Source organism: Anomalospiza imberbis, chromosome 8, assembly GCF_031753505.1.
Source record: "Anomalospiza imberbis isolate Cuckoo-Finch-1a 21T00152 chromosome 8, ASM3175350v1, whole genome shotgun sequence".
NCBI classification, from domain to species: Eukaryota; Metazoa; Chordata; class Aves; order Passeriformes; family Viduidae; genus Anomalospiza; species Anomalospiza imberbis.
Genome location: NC_089688.1, coordinates 23,585,721 through 23,611,351, shown reverse-complemented (window position 1 = coordinate 23,611,351; position 25,631 = coordinate 23,585,721). Strand labels below are relative to the sequence as shown.

Sequence of the window (25,631 nt, the reverse complement as noted above, 5' to 3'; positions counted from 1 at the left end):
ATTTGGTGCAAGCTCATTTACAGAAGAAATCTTTTCTGTTGCATTCTCCTCTCTTTGACCTTGAGGCTGTTGACATCTCTTGAGTCAAACAGCAACGTGGGAAGGATAAATGTAAATAATGGGTAGCATTAACACGCTGGTTGTGGTGGGCTTGCATAATATCAACAGCTTCACCTAGCCCTGGCTGGTTGAATTGGGGAAATAATAATAGAAAGTAATAATTCTGGCTTGCAAATGGCTTCCCAAACCCAGCAAGCACCTGAAGTTCTCCCTGTGCTCTGCTGCAAGGACTTTCCTTAAACTGCAATGAGAGAGAGAGAGGCTGGGAACCACCTCCCCACAGGTTGCCAGCAAAGTCCAGATCTTGGGGAAGATCCAGCTACAAACTCTTGGTTCTTGCTGCAAGGGCAGATGGGGTGTTTGGCTCAGGGAGCAGCCTCGTAGGGGTTGTGTAACATGGCTGGGCAGACACCATGTGTGATAATGCTGTTGATATCACTGAGTTACCCTGGGGATACATCGATCCCTAGGCATTTTTTTGGAGGTATGAGGCGGGGCACTTCATTACTCAGCTCTGCACCACTGTGCATCCTGCTTCTGCTGCCACACCTGCTGGGTTCTGCTGCTTTGACCTGGAGGAAGGTTTGAACCTGCCTGTGTAGAACTCACAGAAACAGAGGCATTGCAAAGTGCTGACTTGGGAGCTGAGAAACATTCTCCCTCCTCTCATTCAACCCAGTAACCCTTAGGAGAAAGAATGGAAATATTAATGTGTTGCTCTTCAGCATGGAGAGGAGTCAGCATCAGGGGATGCAGAGGATGCATTTTGTGGGGAGATGTACTTGCAGAGGAGCTCTCGAAGTGGAGAGAAGTTGTTTTTGCCAGCAGAGTCCTGTGTCAAGCACAGGCAGCTCTGGGGCTCCCACCTCTTCCCCTCCATTGCTGGATGTTGAATCAGCTGTTTGTACTGCCCAGCACAGTGCCAGGGACAAACTCCCTAGCAGAAGGGAGGGGAAACACAATGGAATAAATAAAGGATTTATAAAGGGGATGGCTTGTTTGTCCACAAACAGCCTGCTGCAGGCCTGTACTCAGAAGGCAACCAAAGCCCCAGAGCTGCTCTTAGGCTTTCCTGTCTGTAAGCACATTGCTGCAGGGTCTGCCACAGGCACGGGGGGCCGGCTAGGGAGAGGGTGGCAGAGAGAGCCTGCCACCCTTCTTGTCCCTTCTTCCTCTGCACATTCCAGGGCTACGACCTCCTCAGCCTGCAGAGAGAGGGGAGGGAGGTGGGAAATGGGGTGACAGGAACAAACTTCCTGCAGCAGAGCTGAGTTGAGGGATGGTTCTTATCACAGGAGAACAGCCCTGCTGGGGGCAGCTGGAGAGGAGCCCATCCCACTTTCCTGAGCCCCCCACCCTGCTCACCCTGCAGCTCAGCCCCAGCACAGGAACCTCCCTAACCCCAGCACACAGCCCTGCCTGCAGACACTTGCATGTCCCAGAAAGACGAGGGCTCAGGGCTGGGCAGCGCTGAGGGAAATGCCATCTAAGCCACATGAGAGGGAGAGGCAAGTTAGCATCAGGCTGCCTGGGAGCACTGCTGCATTTCAGCAGCTCCCACTGCTGCATTTCAGCAGCTCCCACTGCTGCAAGCACTGCAGGGGAAAGCTGACCTGTGCCCACCAGTGAAGTGCTAGGCTGCGTGTGCCACAGAGAGCAGCTTTGTGTCCTGCCTGGGCTCCAGCCGCCGCACACTGGCCAGGTTTTGGCTCATGGCAGCTTTTTGGGCAGGACCCTGCTCTCCTCCACAAACCAGAGGCCAACATGTAGGGCCAGCCCTTCTCTGATTTTGTCTTAACCCAGTTCAGTCCTCATTCATGTCTCCACTGTGAGGTGGAAGGAGATGGGAGAGACAGCCCAGCACATGTCCCTTTGCCCCCTCTGCCTGAGGAGCAGGTTACATGGCAGTTGGAAAGAGAATTGTGCTGGCCTGGAAGTTTCTGCTGAAGGCAGAGCAGTCCTTTCACTGCACAGTCCTGTGTCATTGATCTAGGGATGCATTTCCAAAAGCCTCCTTAGCTCTAAAACTGGAGCAGGGTGCCACAGGTAAAGCATGTAGGAGCAACCTCAGTGTGTGAGACTGGCAACACCTGGGCAAGGCAGCGGTGTTGCTGCCTGCATGTCACTGCTCCCCAAGCCTAGGGAAAAATTGTCCAAAGGTCCTTTGAACCTTGCTGGCTGAAAATGGCTTGTGAATCCAAGGTCTGTAACATTTATTGACATTTATTTATGTCAGCAGAAGGACTGACCAGTACAGAGGGAACAGCTTCCTATCCCAAGCTTGCACAAGCTCTTCCCATGTGTCCTCTCCTTCATTCTTGCAGACTACACTGAGACTGCTGTGAAACTGGGTTGGTGTCCAGTGTCTCCCTCCCATTGCTGGCATCTGTTTTACAAAGAGCTTCACCTGGGAGAGGTCACTTCAGTCTGATATCTCTTACCAGCAATAGCTGGTACAATAAACAGCCCCCGGCAGGGCAGGCAGGGTTTCACCTGCCCTGTGTCCTTCTGTTCCAGAAAGCCAGGAGAGGGACTTCCTCAGCTGGAGGGCAGCCAGGGACATTACCAGGCACATCTATCCCCTGTCCACAAAATGCTCTGTGTTCAACATTGCCCCCGAGGGCAGGGATTTCTGGCAGGTTTTTCACACAAAGCTTAGCCAAAAGTTCTTTATATGTCAAGAGCTGTTTGATGCAGGAAATAATATTTTGCTCTCGTGTACATGTGTATGTATGTGGAGATGTGTACAGTCCTTCTAACATGGCCATGGTTCACTATCCCTCTGTCTGATGATAAAATTGTTAAGATTTGTGTTGCTGTTTTTTGCAGAACTCTCTAACCCTCTTGCAAAGCCGTATTTGTTGCACAGCTTGTAGCATCCAGTAAAAACAGCTCCACTAGATGGAAAGGGTCAGATATGGGAAGGCGCTGAGTTATGGGCTCTGCAAGCAGCTACTGCCACATCGTGGGGAGATGATACTTTACATGCATTTATTGTGCAGCAAAAAAACACTAGCTGAGCTGGAAAAAAATGCATTTGGTTTGCTTGGATTTTGGACGTGGTGGTGTGTGTGTTCTGCTCTCTCCAGGGATATGCTCTGCCTCACCTCCTTGCCGTGCTCACCCGGTGAAACTGACTCTCTCTTGGCTCTCGTGTCCCAGAGAGCAGAAATTCCTCTAGACAGCAGTGGGAAAGCTGTGACATATTGCTATGAACAGATATGAAATAGCTTTTCCACCTGGCTTCTTATTAGGTGTTACAGCCCTATCTTTTTCCATCAGTCGTATGATAGTAATTTTTTGGTATTTAATACCATTATGTCTAAGACTTGATGGGGGAATGAGAAAGAAGCAGACCTGCAGTCTTGGACATCAATACTAACAACTCCAGAACCACACCTGGATCAGACATTTGCAAGCATATGGAAGAGATTGAAGATTATCTAATTGTCTTCTTAATACTTGGTACTAGACTGAATCATCTCTGCACGCCTGGGAAGCTGTGCAGATCACCAGGCTCTCCTTGCTCCTGCTTCACTAAGCTAAAGAGCCAACTTGGAAAGGAAAACCTTTCTCATCCCCAGCCTTGGCTGTGCCAGGCCGTTCGGCATGGCTTCAGTATGGAAGGTGTCACTGGCTTGCTCATGTTTTTGGCTGTGAAAGTCAGTGACAGCTCTTCTGGCCAGATTTCCTGCATGATCCTGTTAGGGGAGTTGTCAGCACCTAATCTGGGTGTTTGTTTCCAAATAGTATTGCCAGGGCATTGCATGTGCAGCCTGACACACTGTACATTAATCTAGGTTTTGGCCTCCTTGCTTGACCCAGGAAGGATTAAACCCCACCCCACATCTGCTGCAGCTCCGTTGGACTGCTGCCTCATCACACTGATGCTCCTTAGCAAAGCTCAGGGCAGGTCTTTCCCTCCACAGCTTCCCAGGCACAGCTCTTTCCTAGATGGCAGGGACTGTTTCTGCTTGTCCTCTGCTTTCCCTCCCTCCCTCCCTTCCCTCCTCCCTTCCCTCCTTCCTTCCCTCTCCAGTGCACTGGTACCTGCAGACCACATACAGTCCTTACAGCAATTTGTCAGCCAGGCCCTGCTCCTGCCTTGCACTAAGACTGTTATCCATGTTGCTCCATTTAACCTGAAGCAGGGAGCAGGTTGGAACACAAAACTTTTGAAAAATGATGGAACAAGGGCAAATTTCCAATCAAAGCTCTCCAAATGCTGCACTGAAGGAAAATTACTCTTCATTTGCGGGTGAAATGGAAGACTCTGTGCAAGGGCAGGAGCTGTGCAGAATAGAGATTTAAACAACAGAGTAAGGAAAGAATGACTACAACTGGGAGAGTGGGAAAGGGGTCTGGGACCTCACTAACCTGATTTATTCAAGCAACTTCTGATGTTTTACAATTGTAAGCAACAATCTGACACAGAGCTGGACAATTTGTATGCCACAGAGTCATGAACTGTTTGTAAAATGGTCTTAAGAGGAAAATATATTTGTAATTATGAACTGAAAAACCTGAGCAGCAGCACTCTTGGATTTGGAGCCGTGTCCAGCTGCTGTTGAGACAGCTGGGGTCTCTACCCTTCCTATGTCCTCCCACCATCCAGCAGCACCCAGAGCAGTTCCCAGCTGAGCTCTTGTGGGAAGCAGCTTACCTTGGCCATAGGATGTCTCCTCACAGGAGAGGTTGCACCTGAGCAAAGTGCCTCCTTACTCTGCACAGGTGGTCAGTGTCCTAGGAAGGGAGGGAAAAGCTGGGAACACCCCCAGCAGTGGAGATGCTGACCCAGCCTGCAGAGCTATGGGCTGACAAGGCTCTGATTTGAGCCAGCTGCCTGTGGTCCCCCAGGTCCGGGAAGAGAAATTTCCTCAAAGCTTCTGAGAAGAGGCACCAGTCTCAGTCCACTGACTTGAATTGATGAAATTTGTACCAATTGGTGTGTCCTCTCAGGTGCTGAGCATTCCTGGCTGTGGCAGTGCCAGCTTCAAATGGGATGTCCCTGGGCTAATTGTTGCTGGATTTGGACAAGTGAGGTTTTCTTCTTTTCTGGGAAACGGACTGGTTTTGTGCCCATGGTGTTTGTCAAGTGCTGACAAACCCCTCCCTTATTCTCAATACTGCCTGTCTGCTTAAGGTGCTGTTCCTTGGAGATGTGCTTTTCCCCTTTCAAAGGCTTTTGATGTCCTTTCCCCTGTTAGAAAATTCAAGAAGGCAGCATGTGAAGCTGGCTGGGGCAGTGAGTGTTGCTGGGGGTGGCAGCTTTGATCCTCGGCGGGAGCTTTGCCATAAACTTGATCATGCATTTTTCATCCCTGGCTCTGTGCATGCATGTGCTGTGCAGGGGATACAGGCACTAATCCTGAAGCTGCACTCAGCACAGGGTAAGACTCACTTGCAGTTCTCCACTGATGCAAATATTCCCATCCCCAGGGTAACTCCACCATGAGTTACCCTACATGAAATTTGACCCTGACATCTAATAGCTAGGGAGCTGCTCCTGTCTTTAATCTCTCTGACAGTGCCTAGTCAGGGCTTTTTGAAGAATTTTGTTGGTCTTTTCTATCACTTAAGCATTAGTTTTCTTTATCTGGAATTTTGTACTGCTATCTGACCCATTTACTTGGAAGCCTCCAAGGAGAGCTTGAGTTGAAAGAGAGCTGGGTTTGTGATCCAAGTATGAGTCTTTCACTGTAAATTGTATTAGCATTCATAATTACATGCACATTTCTAAACTGTCAGGATTGCCACATCCTTTTAAAACATGGATGAGACATCAAAAGGGCTATGACTGCTCAGAGATTAGCAAGAAATTAAATTGCCTGATACCTCAAAAACAATGATGTGAGCTGTTTTGTCCCCATTATATTAAAAGTGATGCAGGAAAAATAAGTCTGGAATTAGGCTTTTAAAGCCCATTAGCTGTCACAATGTAATTAGCAGGAACAGGTTGTGTGGTGCAGGTTTGAGGTGCCCTGTGCCTGCTGTTGCTGTTGGATGGCCAGGGTCTCTGCCTAGTGGGAGCCTTGTTGGATAGGGCTGTGTGTGACAGGACTCATGGGATGAATGGGAGAAGCAGGTGGAGAAGTCCTGTATTCACATCCTCTCTTTGCTGCAGATTTGCTTTAAGGGAGCTGCTTGGTCTCCCTGTTCATGGGTTAGGCTGTTTTTTAGCTCTCAAGGCAATCCCCAGCAGAGGTCACTTGTGGCTGATGGGTAACACAATGACTCTGTGCTCTCTCATTTGGACTTCCCAAAGTCCTGCTGGGTAGTGTCACCGAGCCTGTCCTTTGGAAATACATATTTTGCAGACATGAAATACATGAGCATGCATACATGCATGCGCCATCCCAGGTCCTTGCCAGCTGCATGTATCTGAATACATTTGTATTTTCAGGTATCAAGTTTTGCCGTGTCATCATCAAAGATATTGAGACAAATACATTTCACCTGAAGACCTTCTGGAAGGCAGATGGCTTTTGCTGTTATGGAGCCCAGCTTGTCCAGGGATATTGGAAAAAAGTTGTCAGGGCAAGGGAAATGAAGGTGGTGTTGCCTGTAACAGAATACAAACCTTTTGGTTCTCACACTGCTTCCCACCCACTGAACCCAACGTGCCTTGTTGCATGCTTTGTGCATGGTGACGGATTGTGTCTCGTGGAGGTGACAGCAGCGACTTCTCAGTCCCAGCTAGGAAAGGTTTCTCCACAGCCCTGAGCCAACCACAGCCCAGCACCTCTCACACAGGCGCTGTCGCTTTTATTCTTTATCAGTGTAAATCCTGACAGAGCTGGTCTCGCTTCACGGGCGGTGCCTTGCACAGGTGTTGCCACCGTGCAAGAAGGAATTAATGGTGCCTGGCCCCCGTGGGAGCGAGCAGCATCCCGGCGGATGCTGGGCGCGGCCGGCAGATGGAGCGCGGCTCCTCCGCACCCCTTCGCCGCGCCCGCTGCTCGCCGGGAGCAGAGCAGCGCGATAACCAAGTGTTCATTATGGAAACATGCCACTTTTCGCTGATTTACAAGCGGCTTTGTGGAGCTCCTGATCGCCCCGTATTTTTGTTTTTAGTCCGTTGCTCATCGTACATCGTTGGTACATGTCTAAGCAGGGCTGTAAAGGCGCTCGCGGGGACACGCTGGGGCCAAAGCACGGGGGATGGAAAGCAGCTGTCAGGCAGCATTTCTTCCAGGGGTTTGAGGAGTACCAGCAGGCTGTGTCAGCCCGGCAGTGACTACTCTCAGTGCCTGACTTTACAGTCAGACTGCTCTGTAGTTCCTTCAAGGCCCTGTGGTTTAGCGGCTGCACAGATGGCTGCCGCGCGTTCAGAGCAAAGTGAAATAACACTAGTTCCTTCCATCCTCTGCTGCCTCACCCTGAGAAATTAGCAGCCTCTTTTGGGAGCTACTAGCCAATATTCCAGATCCAAACACCTCCGGACTTTCAGCAAAGTTTGAAACGAGTTCAGGAGCTGAGTTTCGAGTCCACTTTTCCTGTGCCAAAATCCGCAGAGCTGAATACCTGGGAACTTATGAAGGTGGGTTAAGTCACGGACCAAATACACTCTGAGCTTTTCATTGTCTACTTCTAATGCATCAGCTCTCCCAAAATAATATGTCTAGCATGGTTCATACCACAATCACTACTGTAATCACCACTGAAACCTGCATAGGTTAAAAATCCATATGTGGTTCTGCGTCTGGGTGAATTTGGCAGACATAAAGCAGTCCCCAAAAGGCAATTTCTTCCTATCAAATCATCTGCCAATTTTACACAGTTTTGATTTATGCTTTTTAAGGTTACTGAGCTCTTTGCTGAAAGAGTTGAAGGCCATCTGCACTGGCAGTGAAGGAGCCTCCTCAGGATAAAGGCTGGCTTCCAGATGACAGAGTAGCTGGGAGCTTGTATCTTTTACATGTGAGGCTTCTCTGCCTGTCTTGTTGGTCCCCTGCACCTCCTTAGCTACAGTAAGTGCTTCCTATTACAGAAAAGTATATGTGACATACATCAGGCAGGTTTTGTGCATTGTAGTTTTAAGGGAGGTAGAGGTGTTACACTTCTACCTGCTCCTTTACCTGCTATTCCAACTAAGGGTAGAGAAAAAATGTGCCTTGAGGGTATGTAGCTCTCCTGGTTTCTCTAATGATACTTTGTTTGAAGGGGTTGCTTTTTCTGTCTTTTTTTCATTTGTCCCTGAAAAGGGGAAATTAATTAGGCCAGTTGGAAGTATATGAGAACCGTTTTGCATAGGGAAAAACAGAGCAGGTGAGCAGTTGTTGGAATTACTTGGCCATTAGACAAGAGCATGGAATGAGAGACCGACAAGAGGGTAGTTAATTTAGTTAGAAAGACTGGCTGAGCATAGCAGTCTGGAAAACAGATCATCTTTCTGAAAGGCACAAAGAAGAAAAATAATGGCTCCAGATTCATCCCTTGTGTAAACCTTTTGAAGTTGGTGACTTACACCAGGATGATTTAACCCCATTAATTTTAATGGGTCACTGCAGTGTCCCAAGAGTTGTTTTTTGCTGTGCTCTGTTCTGAGGCAGAGATAAAGCAGAGCCTTGGCGTCTAGGCTTCAACCCAAGCTTGGTGTCCCCATGGGGCTGGCTTGGGCCTCTCCACATTGTGGCTGACTCCAGTTGGAGAGGGAAAAGGATGCAGGAGATGATGATGTGTCTGAGCCCTTGTCCCGTGACAGCTGGGTGCTGCCAGGACTTTGTTGTGAGCCATAACATGCCTGGAAAATGATATCTGGTCTGAAAAGCAAGGATAGGCAGGCTAAGAGGGTTCACTGGAGTCAGCACCTACCTTCACCCTGCTCTGGGTCTGCTAATCCAAAGTGATAACAGCACATTAACCAGAGACAAGGAGCTGTGGAGCAGTGTGGCAAAGAAGGGAACCTGAAATCAAGCATAAAAGGGCACCAGATGAGTCCTGTTGGGACTCAGTGGGCAGAGAGCAAAGGTCAGTACCCTTGACACATGACAGGGACTCGGGGCTGTGGCTATGGACAGGGATAAAGCACATTTACCACATATCATTCAAAGCAATCGGGTCATAGCAGGAGTTGGCCACACATAGTTAAAAGCCTGTGTATCACAGCAGGGAAAATTTAATCTAGTGCCAGGAGGAGGGATGCATCTTTGTCACCAGCTGTCAAACAGCTGAAAACGTGGTGGCAGACACAGCTGTAGTGCTTGGGCAGAAATAGTGATCAAGCCCCAGTCTCATCAGGCAGCAGCATGTCATGAGCTGTGCTCTGCCCCTGCTCTTTGGGGACCTCAGGGCCCACCTTGTGCCTCAGCTCTGTTTTCTGCCTGCCTCTCCTCATGTGCCTTGCTCCTGGGGCCTGACTCACTGTCCTTCATTTTACAAATGATTCAAGTTGTTCTGAAGTATTGACCAGACAACAGGAAATGAGCCAGGAGGAACAGATGGATCAAAATGAAATGAAGTGATAAATCTGAAGGCAAATGTTCTGTGTGATACTGAGGAGGGGAAAGCTGCCTTTGGTGAAGTTTGGGTGTGAAGTCATCCCTGAGCAGCCTGTGTTTGTCAAGGCATCAGCTGTTCCTCAGCATCATGCAGAAGGAAGGGAAGATGAGCTTCACTGTGTCTCTGGGCATTTATCTCTTGACAGACTTAGCATGACTGCACAATGAGACCAGGGGGAGAGTCTAGACATGGGCCTCAGGAGGGAAGGATTTAATGCATTCTGAAATAAGTTTCTCAGTAAACTTTGTTGTTTAACTTCTTCTAATACTGCCATTTAATTTCGTTGATCTGTAGTCTTCTCCCAGCCACATGCTGTAAGGCAAACTCTGCTAAATCACTCCATAGCTAGAAGCTAGAGCAGATCAGAAGATCCATCTGGATTGGCAAGCTGATCTGTAGAATGCTTTATAAAGCTTCTATCAGCAATAGCATGGCCAGCAGGGCCAGGCCAGTGATCGTCCCCCTGTGCTGGGCTCTGGTAAATTGCACCTCAAGTGTTATGCCCAGTTTTGGGCCTCTTACTACAAGAAAGACATTGAGATGCTGAATTGAATCCAGGGAAGGATAATGGAGCTATTTACAAGACAGGTAGATGTGGTGCTTATGGACATGGTTTACTGATGCCTTGGCAGTGCTTGGCTAACAGTTGTACTTGATGATCTTAGGCGTCTTTTCTGACCTAAATGATTCTATGATTCTATGAATATCAAAAGTTGTTCTTGCAATCATGTGAGCCTTGGAAGGACCATGTGTGCTGGTACCCAGCATATCACAGTGTAATATTTAAATGTGAATGCACCCAGTACATCTGTCTTTCTATCTTTTTGTGAGAGAAGTTTCAGATGTAAAGGGTGAAACTCAATTTGCCTAAGCCCAAGGTATGGTCACAGTTCACCCCAAGTGCTGGAACAAGTGCTGCTGCTGCTGCTCTGTAGGACCCAAGGAGGAAGAGGAATTTTAACCATGCCCATCCACAGACAGGTGGGAGAGTCCCAGCAGAGCTTCATTTCTGTGTCAGGCTTTTTTAAGTAACAAGCAATTCCCTTCACATCACACAGGGCTGCCTGCATGGTCCTTGTGCCGCCTCTTGAAGGGTAGCACAGGCTGGCAGCATGAGGGAGTCTGAGTGCCACAGGATTCTCTGAGAAATTAATTCTTTTCCTTAGCAAAGGAAACTATTGAAAAGGTCAGGCGCTGCTGAAATCCTGCCTGCGTGTCCTGATCCATGGAGCAGCATCACCAGCCCATCTGCACTGCAGTGATTCAGTACTGTTTGCTACCACACACACCTCTGAGCTCCTGCAATTGCAGCCTCAGAGCAAAATCTGGTTTATTTCCCCAGAATATGTAGCAAAAAATTTTAAGTAAGGGGGAACTCTGAAAAATTTGCAACTTTTATTGAATGAAGGAATATAAGAAAAGTATTTGTTTCTACTCAACATTAAATGTGAAAAGACCCCAGCAGGTGTGAAGGGATGTGATACAGGCTTGGAAACCCTGGAGCAAGCCAAGGGAAGGTCTGTGAGAAGAAGAGAAAAATACAACATGATGATGAAATGCAAATTTTTCTGTGACTGTGTTTAAGTGCAGGATCGGGGGCCATCCAGCTGTCTGTTGGCTGTTTTCAGCCAAAAGACAACAGAAGGCAATGGTTATCTCATTCTGCCCCTCTAAAATTGACTAATCTCCTCCACAGTTGCTTAAGTATCAGTTTTTCTAAGGTTATTCTTTGCCAGCTGTTTGGCAAAACCTGATGTGGGCTGAACATTTTCTTCTCTTTCACTGCTCCTTCATATGGAGGAAAAAGCTCAGGTGGTTGAGGTGGCCGTGGCTGGGTGACAGCCCAGATGTATTTCAGAGGTTTGAAAGTGTCAGCAGAAAAACCTTCCGTGTGAGGGCAGCTTTTGGGTTGATAGTGTCAATGTTTGGCTTGTGGAGAGGAAAGCCCAGGAGAAACTCAATCAGGACTGTCTTTGAAATGCTGGATCCTGCGGGTATAATGTGGTGGTTTTATCTGACCTGTGAACATCTCTGATGAGGCATCAGATCATTAGTCTTGTGATTGTTATTGTACCATTTGCTGGAATGAAACACTTGCATTTTTAAATCACTGCTATCAAAGCATATCATAAATTGTAAGCAGTTTCTTTTCCTTGGAGTATATCCCTCTGCCAAATCATTCAGTGCTCATATCTTCCAAATTGGGCATGGCATTACCAGTGAAGAGCTGTGAGTGAGCATAAAGTAATTAATTTTTAGAAAAGCTGAGCTGTGAAAAAAGTGTGTTTCCTAAAAAATTAATAGAAAAGGACTCCTGCCTCTTAAAACAGTTCTGCTTCTAGCCTCTGATAATAACAGTGCATTCAACTCCTGAAGTGCTAAAAGTCTGCTTTCTGCAAAGTGGAATTTTAAAGACTGTTGCTCAAAAGTGTGTATATATAGATATATATATATAGATATATGTACACACAGTGCAGATATACTGTGGAGTTACTCCTACCCACAACCTGATTTTCATGCTTCTAAGAGCTGTGACACACTTTCAAGAGGAGCGATGTATTTTTAAACTCGCACTATGTCATAGGATGAAGGTCAGCACTACTGAGTGTGAGTGTTTGAGGGATGGAGAAGTTAAACCCCAGCCTCCACTCTTCGTGACTTTCAGCCATGAGTTCTTTGCTCAACTTTCCTCATGTGAAATGCTGTGGTGTCTTGTCCCTACTTCAGAGGAGAGAGATCCACTGGAGTTCCTGGGTGCTCAGCTGTGAAGACAACATGGCCATGGTTGCATTAGCAATTGGATGCTCTTGAGGTCTTTCATGTAGGATCTGTTCCCAGCATTAACTGCAGTTTTCCTTCTGAAATGTTCCTGACTTTAAGCATTGACTAGAACTGCACCTGGAGACATATTTGGAGCTCTGTTGTCATTGTTGCAGCTGTTTTCGAGTCCTCTTTGGGAGAAGGACTTTCTTTGGAGCTGGTGGTGAGGCACAGTCACAGTTGTGGCATGCATGGTGTGTCTCATCTGCGTGTGTCCTCTGCCCTGTGCTCCAGAGGTAAAAATGTGGGTGTTGGAGTGGTGGGTGCTGCTGCCTATTTCTTGTCCCCAGCCAACTTCCCCTGTAGAAAAGCAATTTTAGTTAAGCTTCAGGCAACGCAGTCAGACCTTCACTCAACACTCACCGCAGCTGGCTCAGCAATAGAGGCAAGAAAGGCTCTTTTTGCAGGGTTTTATTCCAGCGAAGGATATCGCATGTGGCTGAAGGGAACCCAGCAAGGTAAAAAAGAGGATGAGCACGTGGAGAAGGCAGCTTAAGAAGGGGAAGGGGTGGGCGGCGCTGCTAAGGGCAGGGCAGGGGGGTTTGGTCTCCAAGGAAAGGGATACCAATCCAGTGAGGGACAGGGAAAGGAGAAACCAGGGAAGTTGACACTGAGGTCCATTTGGGAGTCTGTTTTTCCCCTCAGGAAGACTGACTCTATGGTAAGTAGTTACTGCTATTGCCAGGGCCGAGGACTTGGGAATTGACCGAGGTGGGAGAGTTCATGGGATGCTACACAGAGGTTGGCTCCTCTCACAGCCTCCTTGCTCACCCTTTGGAGACCCTCAAGGCAGGCAAAGGAGGGATGAGGGGCAGGTTGTTATGTTTTCATTTTGGACTGTTCCACTGCTGGTTAGAGCAGTTCAAGGACCTGTTGGGCATGATATGACCTGCAGACTCTGTGGTAGTGGAGGCAGAGAGGTATGCAAAAAATCTCTTCCTTCTCATCACCACGCCAGATTTGCTTTGGTGCACATAGGGCTCTAAGATTTTCTCAACACTGTTTAAAAAAATGTTTCTTCTTGTGAAAAATTAGAGCTTTTCTCTGTCTTTACTGAGAAAAGGATCTTGGTAGTGTTACCACAATAAATAAATTAAGAAACTTACTTGACTTACTTCCTACAACAAAACCTTGCATTTTTTAGTGTAAAATAAAAATACATAAATAACCAGCAGAGAGGATGTGCCTGGCCTCTAATCTGCATGGAATTCACTCTTTCAGACCCTTGTTTCCTTCTGTACAATGATTTAGAAGGAAAAGCTTTTATCTAATCATGAGAAAGGTCTCTGCAGTGCTCCCCAGGCACTGCTAATGGATGGGATGCACAGCAGAGCTTGAAGGCTTGAAGCTGAATTTTTGGTGCTGCACATGCTGTTGCTGAGTAGGTCAGAGCTGGGTTTTGTGGGCCCTTGGAGAGCCCAGAGTGTTCATGTAGTGATCAGAGCCATTTTGCATTAGAGTGAGGTGTGTGCTGTCAGCAGGGGAGGGAGGCAATCAGCTGCCCAGGAAACACAGGTCGAGGCCAGAAGTGGTGAGGCAGGGATGGGCGCGAAGCTGGTGCTGCAGAGGGAGCAGAGGCTAAGCAGAAGGTTCCAGGAATTAGCTTCATCCCAGAGGATGACTGGGGAAGAAATTGTTAGTAAGTAGGTTGCTGGCAGTAGGACACTCCATTTCATGCTCTGATTCCTAATCCCCACAGCTGCATCTCATGGCCGGTGTGCCTAGATTCTAGTTTTCAATTTCACAGTACTTTACTGTAATGAGATATTATTCAAAATAGCACTGAATTCAGACTTGGAACTGGACACACAGGGTGAACTTCAGAATACAGAAACCTCTCAGGGCCTCAGGGATGTTCTTGTCATCCTGTGGTAGATGCTACTGGTAGGCATAGCATGGCCTGCCCTGGTAGGAAAGGCAGTGTTCCTGCTGAGATTGTGGTTTCTTATTGTGCAGCTTCTGGCATTTCAGGTAACAATGGGAGAAAATAGTGCACAAAAGCTGATTGCAGGGCATGACATTTGCAGAACCTCATTGATGTTCCAAGCTTGGGATACTACTGAGCAAGTGAGATCAACAACTGAAAAGGAGGGGGTGTAATGCCTGACAATCAATGGCATTTTCCCTTCACCCACATGTGATATCTATATATCAGATAACATGAACAGTTAAAACAGGAATAAGCTGCCAATGGCCATTTAGCTCCGCAAAATAGAGATCCCTCATGTTGCAGGCCAGAAAAACTCCCTGAATCATCATTCATTTTGAAGGAACAAATAATTCCTCTTTTAGCTGAATTTAAAGGTCTGATCCTATAACCAGATGAATGGATGGAAGTAATTACATTCATTCATTATGCCTCTTCACTTTTATGAACATAGAACATGGAAAAATATATTGGAAATGCCACACACACTCTTTGGAGATGTACGAGGTGAATTAAAAGTTAATGTCTGGATGGAGAATTGGACAGGAGGTACATAAAAAGAACAAGGAGAAACTGACTGCTTCCTGCATGAGCAAGTCAGAAAAACATCCAAATTTGTACCTGAACTGGACAGCAAAATTTTTGTCTATTCAGACATTGCACTGTTTCAGGGTGCGTGCAGTCTGCCTATGTTGTAAATGCATATAAAAAGATATTTTCTTCTGTTTTCCAGAGTTATTTAATATTTAATGCTGGTCACCTTAGAAAGTCAGTTGACATGATTTGAGGTGTTTTGAGGCAAGCATGCAAGCATATATTTGAGGGTAACATGATTTTTTTTATTTGCCCTTTTAATTGAGTATGTTTCAAAAGAAAGTATTAGGATGGATCCGTACATGTAATAGCAAAAACATCTTCTGCTTCTGCAAAGTTAATTTTAAGTTCAGTATTATAATCTATCAAATACCAGTCAAGCAAAATTCTCTGGAAGTTTTGATGATTTTGGGTATAGGACTATATACCCTAAGGGGTATATCTATCTTTAGTCTCAGGAATCTTACAGTATAGATAGCCACAGTATATCCAGGGTGAAATAGCTGTTTTCTTTGTTTCCTTCCTAAAATGAACTTTGAGACTGAAGCAATCTCTTACACCATCTTGAAGTACATGGCTTTTTAAATTTATTATTTCATACCCTGGTACAAAACGGAGCATCTCCATTCACTCCTGGAGTGCTCAATAAATCCTTTTCCAGAGGGTCTGATACTTCCGAGGGTGGAATACTCTGGAAATTTTGTGATGCTTCTTTGCAAGTATCATATAATTTAGCTCTTTTACTTTTTAGAGAGTATAAAAGAGTTGGACCTACTCTCAGAATTTGATATTTGAAATGGGTTTGGACACCTTGAAAAGCCTTCAAACTAGTGTTTGAAAGGCTTTATCTTTGGGAAGGTGTCTGTATTTTTCTCCCACAATTGGTGCCTGTCACTGATAATTTGGAATAATTTAATGAATCTCAACAGTTATATTGGGCAAGACAAATTCAGGACTTATTTTTTCTTTTATGTTTTAATGTTAGAGTCACAGAGGATGTTTTTAGACTGTCTGATCCTGGTAGGTAATCAGGGAAGACAAGTCTGCTTTTAGTAGTTGCCAATCCAGCAAAATTTACTAGCTATGTTTTGGAGTTTTACAGTGTCTGAAAAAAGCTCCATTCAAAGGATAGTGATTAGAGAAATTTCCTAGAGTTCATGAACTTGCAGTAGATCTTACGTGCCATGATTTATGTCTCTTGACTAGCAAATTAAAGAACCCAATGACTTGAAAGATATTTCCATGTGCTGCTGTGTAGAAACAGGCAGAAAACAATTCCAAGTAATATAAAATTGGTGTCTTATAGAGAACTACACTGCTTAGTATGCTGAAAAGACATTTGATGTTGCAAGACAGTTAACTGAGGACATGCTGCTGAGGCACATTTGGGAAGGAGCCCTGCTTTAATCTCCCTGCTCTAACTGAAGGAAATGTAAAGAGGAAAGGAAAGACTACAGTCACCAGATGAAGTCAGAGTTCATACTGTGGGCTTGATCTTGTCTTCCCAGATGCATCATAAGTTTTTGCCTCTCTTGGAAAAAATATTTACCATTCTTAGGGCCATATGTGCAACAGATGATTTTAAAAATTCAGGGGAGAGATCTCCCACTAAAAGGGGATGTAAAATTAGGTAGGGCAATAGGGTATTTAGCAGTGCAAAGTAAGTACAGATGCAATAGCCATCTGCTGTCTGTGCACACTGCCATCCTAATCTTTCAGGTCCAGCTGCCCTTGGACATGTAGCAGGAGCAGCAAGACAGAGAAGTCCAAGCATCATGTTGCTAAAAAGCCAGTTGAGTATACAGAAGTACTACACATCAGAAAAACACCACCAGAAAAAAAATTTCAAAATTGTCCAACACCAAGCATCTGGCACACTCTCTTTTGTACTGGGAGCCCAGAGGTCTCGCAGGGCTGGGGCCATGTCTGGAAATGCCTGTACATAATAATTTCTTACTTTGCCAAGTTAGAGACTTTAGAATGTCAAAAATGCCAGTGACAGCCTGGGATTTCCCTGTGTGAGCCTCCACCATGAGAGCTGCTGCCAGCACTTGCACCACGCACTGGGATGGGCTGTGGGGAATCCCAGGGAGAGATGAGGAAACCCAGCACACACAGTGGGGTGGTTGTGAGGCTAGCATGGGGCAAAGGAGGGTGTGCAGAAGAGGCTGTGAATGGGTATCCTCATGCCTTGGGCAGTCAGAAAGAAAGGGGCAGACAGGAAATTCTTCTGCTTTGTCCTCCTGTGATAGGGTCCTGGTCCTGTGGGTCTTCCAAGAGCTTAATGTCACCAGCCCCATTCATCATGGGGAGTTGTATTCACAGGTGGGATGTGGTGTGTGAGGATTGAGGGGAATTGCATGGCCCAAGGGCTTTCTCTCAAGAGCAGGAGGGGAGAGCTGGAGGAAGGCAGCCCAAACCACTGTTGTTTAGGTCATTTCTCCTTTCTCAGGTCTCTCTGGTCTAGATGAGGAGTGAGAAGAATTGGGAATGCCTTTGCTCAGCAACCCCATAAGCAAAGCAGCAGCTGCTGCAGCACTTACATCACTGGCTACAGGCACTTGCAATGGCTCCTGCTGGCATCTGTCCCCTGGTGTGAAGAGACCTACTCTAACCTGTGCCCTAGGGCTTGTTGGATGCCACTGGCAGGTCAGGTCAAGCCATCAAAACTTTCGGGTTGCTTCACACCCCTGGCTGACCACATGAACTTTCTCAGTCACCCCTTCTACATTCCTCACCTCTGAAGGTGTGACGAGGTGCTCACTCCTGTTGAACACACAACTAATTTTATAAGATAGTCATCAATATGTTTCATATGCTCTCTATTAAAGAATTGCATGCTTGTTTCCTTGAATATCTGCTAGAAACAGCTTAGGTAAGCAGCTTAGACAAGGGAATCTCAGTACCCTTTAGCAAAAAAAATTATCCTATAGGTTGCCTCTTTAAGTACTGGATGCACATATGGGAGAATTGGGGATGATGAAGTATTCACTCAGATTGCTGGTTTCCGCTGCATTGAAGTCAGAGACATTGAAGGCACTACAGCATTTATAACTGATTTCCTGAACAGTGTAGCAAATAGAGATGAGAGCCCTTTTCTTGTAACTCACATGTGCAACAGAAATCACTTAGCTAACATAAATCAGGACTAAATTGCTTTTAAAGGCTCACAAAACATTTCTGAAAGAGACAGGATGAGGAAACCATTTGCCACAGTAGAGTATGTCCCCATGATGAGTCCTATTAAAGCTTGATCAAAGAGCCTTATTGGCTTTTCATTAGAGCCTGGTTATGTACAGTTGAAATTCACCAGTGATTTCAACAGAATAGGCACAGAAATATGCACAGGAGGTAAATTTAAGCAGAATTCTAGACCATCAAAGTACGTGATTAAGGACAATTTAATGTGCTGAGTAATGCAGTGTGATTTGGATGTAATTTATCCTAATCCAGTCTGATCTTTTACAGGAGAATATATTATAAGGCCACAATTAGGTGAGACCTGGGCCCCATCTGGCCTCCTGTCTCCTACAGTGGCTTACAGCCAATACAAGAAACAAAGCAAATACAGAGTGAACTTCCCTTGTGTATCCTCTCTGTTTCTGGCATTCAGCTGCTATGGGACTCTTCGGGTCAAAACATCTAGAGCATGGAGTACAATAGCCACCATTTATCGTTGCTTCATGAATTTATCTCATTGCTTTTTGAACCCATGCCTGGTTTTGGTGATTACAAAGTCTAACGCCAGTGAGTACCATGATTCAGCTGTGTTACATGCAGAAGCTCTACTCTTACTTTGATTTAAACTGCTGTGCTCCAGCTATTCTTCCTGGGGCAGTAATTCAGGGGCAAAAGCCTTTTTGGACAAGCTGTGTCTGGAGCTGGAGTTGAGTCTTGGTAATCCATCACTTGGGAATTTTCTTCCCTCTCTCCATTTCCAAGGACTTTCTGGGATGAGCATTTTGGGGGTGACATTGTTAGTTCCATGCATGCTGTGGTGGAGGTGATGGTGTCCTGCCTCTCATGAACAGGCACAGCCTGGCAGGCCGTGGGTGATGCCTCCTTTGTGGAGGTCATCCATAGGGACAGGGAGGTGGAGGAGACAGTGGCCAGGCACTACACACACAGCTCTGGGCAGAGTTAGTCTGACACAGCAGAAGATGTCGGAGAGGGACAGCAGTAGGACTGTTTGGGCTCCAGTTTAGAAGCCCAAATGGACGATGTGCTTGCTAACCAGAGATTGGACCCACATCTACAGAAATGAGAATTTGAGGCACCCACCCTCAAATCAGGGGGGGCTCAAAAAAATGAAGTAAAGATTGAAAGACTGTGCAGACTTCTTAAGCTCTTAATCAGATTCATATGATGTATATGCAAGCTCATTAGCCCGACCAGTTTATAAGGTACATTTGAATTTATTACTCAATACTCAATACTTAATTTGTAACTGTGATTAGATGCATCTTTTAAACATGTTGTATCTGCATGTAACTGTTTGTAATAAAATTCCCAAGTGAAGGACACAACTGGAAAACCTGCATATGAGAATGATTAATTTTTATTAACTTGTTTTTATCACTCAGCATTTATGCTATAAAGACTATAATAAAGTGACACATGCTTGGTCATTGTAAGACAGAGATAAATTTGGCCTCCCCACAAGGGACAAGCAGGGTCAGTTTAGAGGAGGTGAAGAACACCTCCACCCAGAGTTCTTGCTAAGGTAAATAAGTTTTTCTGTCCTGTGGCAAAATTTGCCATCTGTAAGAATAAACAAGGCAAACCAGAAACAGATGAGGATGTGACTCTTAGGCAAGACCTTGTTTTTATACTTCTTTCCAGGAAAAACTTGGTATAAACATTTGTGTTGTCTTTTGCAAGGCTGCTGAGGCCTTGCAGTAGAGGATCACATGGAATTAGCTCATTGCTCCAGTGCTCTGCAGCTCCCAGCCTGTGCCGAGCCATCTCTCCCTGGTGCCGGAGAGGCTGGGCTTTGCTGTCAGAGCGCCCTGCCCTGTATCTCACAGCCTGGTGAAATGCTGAATGTGCATTTTCAAAGCTCTGTCTTCCTCCAGGAGGATAATTTCATCATAAAAATATAATTGTGAAAAATGCAAGAGGCTAATCCTGCATTTCTTTAGCCTGAGCCAAATACTAAAGTTGCTCTCTGGAGCCAAGCAATCAGCTTCACTGCTGAGGAATCCTGGGACAGAAATCTGTGGCATTTCTTACTCATTTAGGGAAAGGGTTGGGTGCCTCAAACCCATCTCTTGTCCTTCTAATACCCATTGTACATAAAGAAAGAAATGGCTGCTGCTCTCAAACACAGTGTGTTGTGTGTCCATGTGAGGCTGAGATGTCCTCTGGGGATGTCACTTGTCTTGGAGCTGTCTGCATCCCCTGCACTTTGGACTTGGTGGCAGAGCTCGCATTGTGCTGTGGGGGCTAATCTCCAGGATAAATGCAGAACAGAGGATTCTGCCTTTCCTTGTCCTGCATCTCTGCCTCATGATAGAAATCCATGGATTCAGGGATAGGGGGCATTGCTGGAGAGGAGACAGTGTCCATATCCTTCCAACCGTGGCTTTTTCATGCAAGCTAAGGCTACTAGTATAGGGGAGATCTCTTCTGCACTTAATAAATAAGTTTTCCAGTGTTGTGCTTGGAGCTTCACAGGGAGAACTTTGGTTGAATTTTAAGTTGCTGGGTTCAAGCAAGCTGTCAGAAGTCACTAAAGCACTAAATCAGGATCTCCAGTTGGGTCCTGATGAGCCAAACTGGGCCACTTTTGTTATGGAATGCCAAGAAAGTCACTGCAGCCTAAGCAGGAGTATATAGTACATAAAGTGGGGCTGTTTGCTCTGCAGACACACTGTAAAGAAACAGAAAGGTGACAGGAAGGCAAAATCCTCTCTTTTGTTTTGTCCCTGTGTCTTAAGGATGTGATTGCATAACAGTGGTTTACCCTTCTTAGCAGCAGCAGAGGCCACGTCCAGCCAGTGAGAAATGCCTGGGTTGGAAGTCAGGTCGACAGATTCTCTTCTTGCCCCACAAGTCCCTTTTGCTCGCGGCAAGGAATTCTGGAGTCTTGGGACCACCACAATGGGGCCCTTTCTCACAGGGCTGGAAAGCTCGACCTCTGCTCAGAAAGGACAGATTCATGTTGGAGAGGGTTCCACAATGCAACGATTTATATCAGGAAATGAACAGAATGCTTTCTAAAAAAAATGAAGAAGAAAGAGGAAAAAAAGCCTTCATCTGTTTCTTTGGCTCAGGGAAGAGATCAGCTGTGGTTTCATGATATCAGAGGATGGAATGCTGTAGGGGGAAAATGTATAGCTGTGTGCATCCATCTGTTTGAGTTTCTATTCCCAATGCATAACATACAGAGTTAATTTTGCTTAATTACATGTCATATGGGTCTCAGAGCTCAGTGGGAATGGAGATGCCTTCATGCACATGGTTCAGCTTTTGCACTCTGAGTATCATGAGTACAAATTTCAACCCTGCACTCTCCATATAGCTCCTGTGTGTTTGGATAATATTAAGGTGTTAAGTGCTCCTCCAACCATAGTCCTTGGTGACAGGCAGGTGCCAGTTTTCAGTCATACCTTGTTTTGGGCCTTGTCTCAAATAGAAAATGTCAGTCTGGCTGTTGATGAAAATCAGGAGTGTTTCAAGATGCAAATGTATTCTCAAGGCTCAAGTTCCTGTGCACATAAAGAGTAGCAGCAAAGTATTTTTGTATTGGTTTACTTTAAAAATAGTCTCACAGAATCTGATAGCAGTGCTAAGAAAAATAGTTTGTGAAAAAGCCATCTTCATTGCTGACTGCAAACTTAAGTGTTGGGAAGGAGAGAGTGGACTTCCTTGTAAAAATATTTCTGTGCTTTTAATCTGCCTGGCAAATCATTGCTGATTAAATTATAATCTGAGTTGTTTGCTTGAAATGTCATATATCTCCACCACAGTCTGCCCACACCGCTAGAGACTTTTAGGAATTAAGGAGCCTGGGAACAGAAATTACTACAATGTATTTAAACATGAATTAGCAAAAGCCAACAAATACAGAACAATTTCAATTTATGTATTAAAATACTCTCAAGGATACAGGCTGACCTCCATTACTCAGGGTTTGTCACTGTCTCATCTCCTTTGGACAGCAAACACTGAGAAAGAGACAGAAAGATGATTTACTCGCCCTTTAGCTTCTGTCTTGTCTGCTGCAATGTCTGCTGTGCAGCTCCCCCAGCCGAGCTGCTCCACGGTCCCACAGCTCCTCATGTTTTGCAAGCACTGTTTTCCCTCATAGTTGAAACTCATGGTTGTCTGAAATCTCTACTAAATGAGTTGAAGCCAAGCCTTGCTTTACTGACAGGCAGAGGCCCTGGGCTAAAGTGTGACGTATCTGGGAAAGGAGGAATCCCAGAGAGTGAACTTTCTGAGTCAGCTGTCCCATAGCAAGGGGGAAAAGCTTTCAGAAGAGCCTTTGCACCATGGATCCCACAGGGATGAGGTCCCCTGACTGAACCCATCACCTCCAAGGGAAACTGGTCCTGCAGGAGGCTTCTGCAGACTTGCCAGATCTCCACAGGCGATGCAGGAGAAACCCTCTGGGACAGATATAAATCAAAGTGAATGGGAAAATAGATAGGCACAACTGTCACCAATGCACCTAGTCGCCTCCAGTCTTCTCCACTTGGAACATTTCTTGGTCTCTATTGAACAAATGTCAGGATACTCCTCACTTTTTAAACAACTTTCTGATTGAGCCACTGTTTGTGTGTATCTGTATATATTTAGATAGATCAAAACACATGTGCACACACATCAGTGTTTATTCTCACTGAATACAGCAGCAAAGTCAGTCCCCAAAGATGTGCCACAAAACTTTTCCATAACATTGTTAATACAACCTTCATATTTAAATTAGATTGCAAGTGACATATTAATTCAACATATGATCTTTTTATGATTCAGAAATTTCCAGACTGACTGTGGATAGCTTAATGTTCTAACAAGGCAGTCAGCTTTATAGCAGTGTTCGTGGTCCTCCTTTCACATTCATTGCTAGATTTCAAATTAGTAATGTTATCCTGGGGTAATGCTGATGAGAAAGGAGATCCAGCTTCCCTCTCCTTTGTCATTGAAGGAGAGTGTATCCAGCTTGTGTGACGTGCCTGGCACCAGCCATGTTTTAATACCATTAGCAGCAGGAAATATTTTCCTTGCCAGTAATGAGGCTCAGCATCAGCAAAAGGTGGTGTCCCATAGGAAGACTTTAAACAAAATTGCTAGATTCTAACTCAGAAAAGGCTACAAATATGCTATTTTTGAGAGAGGTGTTTGTTCAGTATGGAGTGATCCTGGATGATGAAGAGACCTGCCAGAGCTACTTTTAGTTCCACCCACTGCTTTCATTGTTATTCTTGTAGCTATGGTTGGCAGTGGAGTTAGGATGGTGGTGTCTGTTCTCGTATAGAAATGGAAGAAGAATGGAAATACATGTGTGTATAAAGACAAGAAGATAAAAAGAGCAAGAGCTGCAAAGAAAGTGAGCTTCCCTGCATAGCTACAGATATGGCATTGATTGTACCTTTCCTTGGAAGGGTTTTTCTTCTGCAAGACCACATTTTTTGTCTGATCTAAGGGTTAACCATGTGCCAGGTGCAGTCTGGGCTGCAGGAGATCAGTTTCTACTTGGAAATTGTTATGGATAAGAGAAACCATTAAATAATTTCCTTTATTGGTTTGGAGACATAAAACCAATACTTCAGCCTCACACTAATGCTTCAATGAAAGCAGTGAGGCTGAGAGGTATTAACCTTATGTATCATCACTTGGGAGAAGGAAGATACATCAATGAATCATATGCAGGGTAGCAAGATATTAAAAAAATTAAACATGGAGTCAGGCAGGGCTCCTTGCTGCTGCTGCTATTGCAAAGCAGCAACACAGGCTTTCTTCTTTAGCAGAAAAGAGGTGAAGAATATGTACACAAAGAGCACTTTACACAGCCAGAGAGATTATTTGCTGTATCTTCTTTGCTTTCTATTTTTTTTCTGTCCTTGCTGGGAGGAACAAGTTTTGGATTTCAGAGTTTTACTGTGGAGATGAAGATTATATTTCAAGCTTCATTTTATTTGATACCGCTTTCCCCTGACTTAATGAGTGAAATGTGGGTTTATGAAAAAATACCAAGACAGGGAGACATGGGGTACCTGGGTTTTTTTTCAGGAGCTCCAAAATTAGAACCCAATTAAAGCTGACTTTAAAACTTACAGAAAGACTAAATGAAAAGAGGAAAGCTAGCCTCACAGGTTGTTTGGCTTTTCTTTTTTTTTTTTTCATTAAGCCTTGTGAATGGGGTGGTGGTAGTGATGCAAATAACTATTTTATAATGATAAATTAATTTCTTCTAATTAATTATCAATCAATCATTATGTAATTTCTAATCACGTGAATTGAGTTCTGCATGCCAGGAAAGCTGTATTGACAGCTCCACAAAGCTCCAGACTGGTGTGGGAGCCAAGCTGGGGTAGAGGACTACATTTTGGGGATTGTACCATCCCTGGCTTGGTCTGAGGGATCTCTGTTTCAGGCACCATATAGCAGGAATTATATTTGCATATGATATCACTTCTGTAGAAGAAGCAACTTACTTATGAGCAGTAGCATCATCACATCAAACACAACTGCAGATATGGTTAAGAAAACAACCATTTAATTGAAGTAGAAATGACACTGGGAAATTAAAGGAGGGTGCAAAAAGTTCCCAGTTATTACTGGAAGCAAATCCTAGACATGTAAGGCATGGGGATGTACACAAAATTCTGGGAGAAACAGAATTTACAGGTAGACATAACTCTGCCCTCAAGACAGCTTTGGGGGCTCTTCAGCTAAGCCCCCAAACTCTCTTTAAATAAACAGTTTGGGATAATCCCTCTCTGAACCTCTGGAGGATGGAGCAAGGTGCAAGAGACAAAACCCTACTTCTGACAGCCCAGCCCCCCAAAATGTAGAGGCTACTGCCTGCCCCTCTGGAGGGATTCCTGCGAAGAGAACCTGCCATCGGGCGATTCCGCCCGCATGAGCTCTGCCCTCTGCGGCGGGCACCGCGCCTGCACGGCGGTGCTGCCTCTGCCCGCGCTGCCATTGCCGGCTCCCGCCTGTGCGGACCACGCCGGGGCTGCGGCTGACGGGCTCGGGAGAGCACCGCGGGGAAGCACAGCCAGCAGCCAAGTATTTCTGTCCTCAGTTATGCTTATCCCGAACCAGTTCTTGCAGCTCCTTCTGTAATTTCTTCCCCTCCCATAGCAGCTGTCTGGGGTTTCAGCTGTTCTGCGTGAGTAGAGGTGCCAGCACCCTTTAAATCACTATGGAAAAGTAAGGGTGCGTGTTCTATCCTGGAAGAAAGAAGAAACGACAAAGTTTTTTTTTTGGTTTTTTTTTTGGGTTTTTTTTTTTTTTTTTTTTCTCCTTGTGCTTTCCAAGCGCTTGTCAGAGATAACTAGGAGAGGACTGGAGGTTATTCACAAATTAATTAGCCTCGGGACTGCCAGCCACGCCAGCTCAGCCTGGAGCAGCCGCATCCCTGCAGCAAACAGTTCACATTCCCGTTCCCCTCCGGGGGCACGCTAAGGGTTAATCCAGTAGCTGTGCATTTAATAGCACAATTTAAAGGGGAAAAAATGACACCCCTCACCCCTGCCTTGCTGGTCGTGGATGG

At 45.5% G+C, this 25,631-nt stretch overlaps 1 protein-coding gene across 5 annotated transcripts in view; it reads left to right on the top strand.

The window, feature by feature from the left end:
* SH3PXD2A (SH3 and PX domains 2A) overlaps positions 1–25,631 on the top strand; it is a 238,667-nt gene that overhangs the window by 128,221 nt on the left and 84,815 nt on the right. The gene's annotated exons all lie outside the window — the stretch shown is intronic.